General features: G+C 41.3%; 1 long non-coding RNA gene across 1 annotated transcript; it reads left to right on the top strand.

The window, feature by feature from the left end:
* The first annotated feature begins 379 nt into the window (after window positions 1-379).
* LOC134501023 (uncharacterized) lies at window positions 380-5678 on the top strand. The gene is made up of 4 exons (XR_010068314.1): window positions 380-459; window positions 2652-2678; window positions 4154-4207; window positions 5606-5678. It is a non-coding gene; the product is annotated as an uncharacterized LOC134501023 (long non-coding RNA).
* The last annotated feature ends 1052 nt before the right edge of the window (window positions 5679-6730 follow it).

Raw genomic sequence — 6730 nt, forward strand, 5'->3', positions numbered from 1 at the left:
TTCTTAACAATTTAGCTACTGCACGTTGGGACAACCTCTTATCCATACTTACAAGAGCAGGAAGAAGGCCACATGTCTAGAAAGAGGTCCCCCACACCTTCCCTTCCTTCATGACAGGATAGATGACAGGGGAGCACGTATACACCCCCCCCCAAAGAAGCAGATATATTGGACCCTAAATGTCCCTCAGATGTTACAGAGGAATGGAATCAGTGGGGACAGATAACATAGCAATTCAGTGTCAGCTGCCTAGCTCCACTGTAATCTTCTCCTGGCTGCTGATTATGGGAGAAGTCATCCAACTCATGTGATGGGAACCAAATTCAGGAGGTGTGCTCTAATATCTGGCTTCAATTATTTCAGGGCCACAAAGGGCAGCCAGGGGTTCCCGGTGTACCAGGGCCACCGGGTCTGCCTGGCCTATCTGGACCACAGGGACCACCTGGATTGTCGATCAAGGTACGTAAGATTTTGCGCATTGCCACCTCATTGGCTGTTCCACTTGCTAATCATTCCCAATGCATTTTAAAGCCAATCCATATTTCCCTCCTTGGCTTGTGACTCTAAAGCTCACAGATAGCATTTTCAGCCCATCAGTGCCCAGCCTGCCCTAGCCAATAGCTGAGTACTAAAAATGCCAGCCAATCAGCCCTCGGTCTCTGCTTCGAAATTGCCAGTCACTGAAAGTACTGCTCTTCCTACAGCTTAACAATGGCTTCTTTCTCCTTGACTAAAAAAAAAATGTGTTTAACTCCCCCATTCTGTCCAAATGGAGGTACATTGCCCTGATTACTTATAAAATTTGAATAATAAATAAATTAAATTAAATTAATAAATAAAACATTCCTTCTGATTGGCTGCAAGCAGAGATTGTTTTCTGAAACTAATAGCAAATATACAGAAGCCTCAAAAGACTTCTGCTCACTATGGTGGCCATTCAGCAACCTAGAGAAGTTTGTTATCCCGGCACATCCAGAGCTTGGTGTTGCCTAACAGCATGATAGCAAAATTGTGTTTGGGGAATTTTTCTGAGCAAACATGAGGTGCAAGGCAAGGCAAGCTGTTTTCTCATTGGAGAGATTAACATTCACAAAGACGGGATGAACTGACTGTTATACATCTCATCCACCACCGAAGCAAGCGAGAAACAAAACTTTCTGGTTGCAAATTCCTAAATTTCTTTTAGGAATTTGCAACCCATCAGTGCTGGTTTAGAGTTGGTATTATATGACTGGTGTGTATAGCAGCACAATGTGTGTAGGGCTGAGAGGAGCAATGGAGAATTCAACACTGGGCTTCCTTACAGATTTAAAAAGAGCAGGACTGAGTGCTGGAAGGGACATGACATAGTAGTTGAATGTATGTATATTAGGTAGAGGGAACATCCAAGTCACTGGCATGTCAGGGTCAACTAGCAGACGTCCAGGTGGACGGCAACGTGGGAGAGCTGTTGGCCAGATACAATATTGGGCTAGAAGATGTTCTGACTGTAGAAGCTCCATGTTGTCCTGAACAAATATGAGTAATTAAGACTGGCAGCCTTCCTAAACTTTAATAACCCAGCCTTGGTCATTGATTCTAGAAGTCACAGGAAACTAACAAAAGAATGTTACTATGATAGAGCATATTCTATATTCATGCCCTCTTTCCTTAAAAAGGTGTACATGCACACATGCGTAGAAATAACCCTCTGTTTCCTTGCCCAGCAATCTTAATCTGCTTCCTCAGCCATATATGCAGCTTCAATGTGTCAAATCACATGTATATTTGTATCTTATTATGTGGAAGCTTAAAAGAAGTTGCACGCTTTAGGGGTCTGAATCTATGACTGCACTTTTCAGCCCTCAAGTTTAGCAACACCCAGAATTAGATGAACAGAAGGAGGGACAAGGCTGGGACACATTTTGCTGGCAGAATGAGTTCTACAAGTATATTTACTGGTTTGCACATCATGCTAAGGGGTAGTCTCTAGAACATGCCATGGTAGCTTGTTTCATAGAACAAGCTAGGCCATAAACAATGACTGGCAAATCAAAATGGCAAATCAATGTCACAAAACCATGCTAAACCAAAACCAGACAAGGTTATGATGACTATATTCACACAACATGCTTAACTAGATCAGCTAAAGGCCTAACTCAATATGCTGACTGGGTGAATTTTAACCTTAAGTTTTCAATGGCTTAGCATTTTGTCAGAACCCAGGCCATTTGATTAATTTATCAAATTAATTTATTTAGTTAGTTGTTTAATTACTTTAGATTAGTCATTGTGCAAATCTCAAACAATGGGTTAATTCAGGGACCAAGTTAAGTGTGTTATCAGAACCAGCCACTAAGTTGCATTACTAAGTTGATTATTGTAGGCTGCCCAGAGTCACTTCCCGTGAGATGGGTGGCTATATAACTTCAACTAATAAATAAATTAGCAAATTACAAGTGGTGTTATGGAACGTCTCTGGAGTTCAGAACTTCCAGGGTTCAGGCTTGGTAGGTGATGTTGAAAGTGTGCTGTTGAGAGCATTTCAGTGCAGGCAATGAGCTAGGAAGAACTATGTCAAGTATGAAGAAGCGGACATTTCAGGAACCTGGCATGGATTCCGAGTTAAACCTTTTAGCACTTTATAACATTCTCTGCTTTTTTAATTCCAGGGTGAACCTGGAGATCCAGGCCTCAGAGTAAGTAGTATTTTTGTGCATTTGTTTAGTTTCAGTTCCTATTTTAGACTCCGTGAGGAGAATAGTTTCCTGTGAGGTCTGCCATCTTTAATGTTCAAGCTTACTCAGGGATTTCCATCTCATAGAGATTGTAGAGCAACTGGATGGCTATGGAAATGGGATATGGATAATAAGTCCATGATGGTCACTAATGACTCAACTACATGTTACTTTGAAACTGTTCCTCTTCCTCCTCCTCCTCCTCTCAAAAGTTTAGACCCTTTTTTTGGGAATACAGGCTTTTAAAAACCTTTTGCTGCTTGTTGTGGTCCTGATCCAAGGGACCATTCACACCTGTAATTTTTGTCAGCAAAAAACCAATCAATTTTAAAGGAAGACCAGAGGAAATTATGGAATTTTCAACTAGAGAAGATGGGAGATGATCATAAGCAAAGATGTCTTTAAAGGGGGATCTGAGGAGAAAGCTGTCTTAAGTTCAGGTCAGAATAGCTACATTCCTCGTCTAGGATCAGAGTCAGGAAGATCCTCAGCACTCTAATCTGAGTCCTTGGGTTAGTGTGGGTGATCGTCCCCTTGTACGAAGTCTTGCTTTTCTGAAATAATTGTTTTTTTTATTTGATGACTTCTTGTTTTATTGTTGCATTTTGGAACCTGCCTAGAGTCTTAACAGATTGGGGCAGTTATAAATTTCATAAATACGTAAATTTCTATGAATGCAAGCAAGATAGTATTATTGCGCATAATTCCATCCTTATTAGAGCTTCCTTGCCTTGGGAAACAGGATCAATATGATCCAGTGTTCTCAAGTATCATTTTTAAAAACCTGATTTAAATTGTTATTGTATAAACTCTGTCCAAAGGACTTAATAAAATAGTGAGCTGGGAGTGGGGGCATTAATTAACCTCATTTTTTTATAAGAACTGCCCTAATTCACCTTTCTTACGCTAATATGCAAACCAGATCTCTGTTTTTTCAAACTTCTCTGGAACATTGTTTTCTGGACAAAAAGGAATACATCCATTCATGGAAGGTTCATAAAGTAATGAATTATAGCCCATGAAAAGAAGCATATTGGGGTGATCATGTAGAAAATGGTGTATAATTGAATGTATGTGTGCGTAGACTTATTAAAAAGATTTGCAAAGTGATGTACAAAATGGAGAGACAAATTTGTACATGAACAAAGGCAAATATTGTAGAAGTGTTAAGAGCCATCCATTCCTAGCAGTGAAATGACCTTTCAGCTACATTTACATGAATGCTATGCTAATGTCTGTACCCATGTTTACAGAACGTAATTTCTGGGCTGTCTCCAAATAAATCAACCGTATGAAGGCACACAGTACTGCGATGGCCTGGTTCATCCAGTCTGCTGAGACAATGGCTGGACTTCTGTTGCACCTAAACCACACGTTGTCAATCACTTTCTAACCTAGCTCAGTGTGTTTTGTAAATCCAGCTTTCTGTTTATTAGGGTCCTCGCGGGAAAAGTGGGATCAAAGGAGAGAAGGGAGGAAGAGGAGAATCGGTGAGTGGCATCTTCTGTTCCTAACTTCCCCTCTTTGTGGCTTGAAGGAACAGCTGTAGGAACTTTTCTTACTCAAGGAATTCATTAAGAGTGGAGATGCTACCCATGGTAGGTCATTCCTGGGGCAAAGCAGGGGACCTGGTAACCATCAATTATAATTAGTTCCTGGTGCCTTGTTGTTAGAAGGGCTTGCAAAGCATTCAAAGGGTGAGGTCTACAAAGCACAGTGGTGCCATCCTCCTCCATGGACCAAAATGGCTGGATCTTCTAGAAAGCTCAGCATGGCTGCTTCAAAGGCTGTTCCTCAGTTGTCTCCACCTGAATGGGCACAAAGAGTAGCTTTGCTCCATTGGTGATCCAAGAGTTATCTGTGCATGTAGACACCCATGCAGGCAATGGGGAAATCCTTTACAGTTGCTGCATTGTCAACCCCCACAAGGTGGAAACCAATGCCATAGAGATCAGGACTACTTTTAGTGTAACGGCTATAATAACAGGTCTGAATGTGCTTCCTTCTCCCTCCCTTCTTGTGAACTAGGGAGGGGCTTGTCTGAGATGTTTACTCAAGTTACTTTACTGGCTTGGGCTCAGGCCCCTCTTATCTGCCCATTGCCTGTCCATCAAGGCCATTCCCTATGCCTTCTACACCTTCTACATCTAACTAGGTGGATTGTTCTGAATGGGAAAGCAGGAATGCAGAGATTGTAAACAAGCATTGGTCATCAACACACTCTATGAAAGCTAGAGATAAGAGTACATCCACATTTCTTCTTCGAAGGGGGCAGTGTTGTAAAAGACCATGCAGGATTTCTGACTGGGTATAAATTCTACACTACCAGTCCTGTCTCTTCAGTACCTGTTAACTCTCTTATACAGCTAAAGATTAAATTAAGTTTCAAGCCACATGTGTCATGGATCTCGGAGTTGAAGGAGGGGGCGTGATAAGCGTTCTCACAGTGTTGAAAGCCTTGACTGGCTGACAAAGAAAGCTAGGCTGGCCCTGCCTTAGAGTCCCAGGCGTAGTTTTCCCCTTGGAGCCCTTAGGGTACCTTTAGTTTGGCAAGATTCTGTATATGGTAAGGACAATAAAGAAACTAGAGTTGCAACTCTGGCTCAGCGTTGTTCTTCTCCAGTTTTCCTGACACACGTGTCCTCTGGAGTCCTTGGTGGTCTCTGAGCCTTGTTGTTTTCTTGCAGACGTTTCATTGCCAGACTAGGCAACAACTTCAGTGCGAAGAGGGAGGGGGCCTTGCTTGCTCTTCATATACCGTGGTTTGTCCTGCTTGTGTTGGTGGGGGTGTTGTTCTCTCCTTGGGAGTGTCCATATCTGAGTGAAAGCTGAACGGGAAAGCCAACAGCTATAATAGCGATGAAGGATACTCTTTTTGACTTTTACAGGGGAAAGCTGGCTTACCTGGTCCAATAGGACTGGACGGTATTCCTGGACTTTCTGGGCCAAAAGGTGAAAAGGTACTGTTTTCAACTTAAAACTCACCTTTATCCTGAATCCTTTTTTCTGAAGTTTTAAATGCCTCCACGTTGAGTATAAAGCTGAAGTCAACAAATATCTATATATTTTTATATATTTGGGGTAAGCATATTTTGTGGGTATATTAGTCCCTTCTGAGAAAATCCATCGTGGTGAACTGCGTAAGAGCTATATATTTTGTGCAAGAAGCCTTTAAAGATTGAGTGTTTTTCTTCTCCTTCTCTAGAAGACTGGGATGGAAATTGCAGGCCCAGGAGCCCCTTCTGAAGGGAAGACAGACACACAAACACACGCACACACTAATAAGAACTAATACAAACTAAATTAGAATAGAGAAGACGAAAAGAGAGAAATAACAGAAAAAACTGAAGAGTGCAATAAGAAAAGAAAAATAGAAAAAAGTAGGAAAAAAGAGAAAAATATAAAGAAATGGCTTCCGATATTCTTCATAGCATTTCGAAGTACAATTATATTTTAAGCTCTCTCTCTAAAGTTGCATATGACTCTCTTCTTTCTATAATCTATCCTGTCTAATCATCAAAACCATAAATCACAAGCTCTTTTTTTTCATTTTTTTGCAAAAAGTCCATAAGGGGTTTCCAGCCACCAATGAATGTTGTCAATCAATAAATCTTCACTGCTTCCGTTCTAGGGTGAGGTCGGGATCGGACTGATGGGGATCCCAGGATTAAAGGGAACAGAAGGAGATAAGGTAGTCTTTGACTCTGGAACAAGATTTTTCTTTAACTATGAGTTCAAAATGATATCTAGGATCAAATCCAAACATCTCTTGACTACTTATTTGCAGACTTTTAAAACTGGAACCCATAGTTGACCTCAAACTGCCATGATCAATTGATACATGTTTTTCTACCATTTTTTTTCATCTCTCCTTAAGGCAACCTGAGTCAAAGCAGGAGGAGCAGGAACCCATATTTTAATAATTGCACTGAAGAGAACCATGCCCTGCAGGGTTGCAAAAAGGACATCTACCACAAGATGCTCTTCTCTAAGTCAAGGGCAACTCCAGTGAC

Source organism: Candoia aspera, chromosome 7 (genome assembly GCF_035149785.1).
Source record: "Candoia aspera isolate rCanAsp1 chromosome 7, rCanAsp1.hap2, whole genome shotgun sequence".
Lineage (NCBI taxonomy): Eukaryota > Metazoa > Chordata > Lepidosauria > Squamata > Boidae > Candoia > Candoia aspera.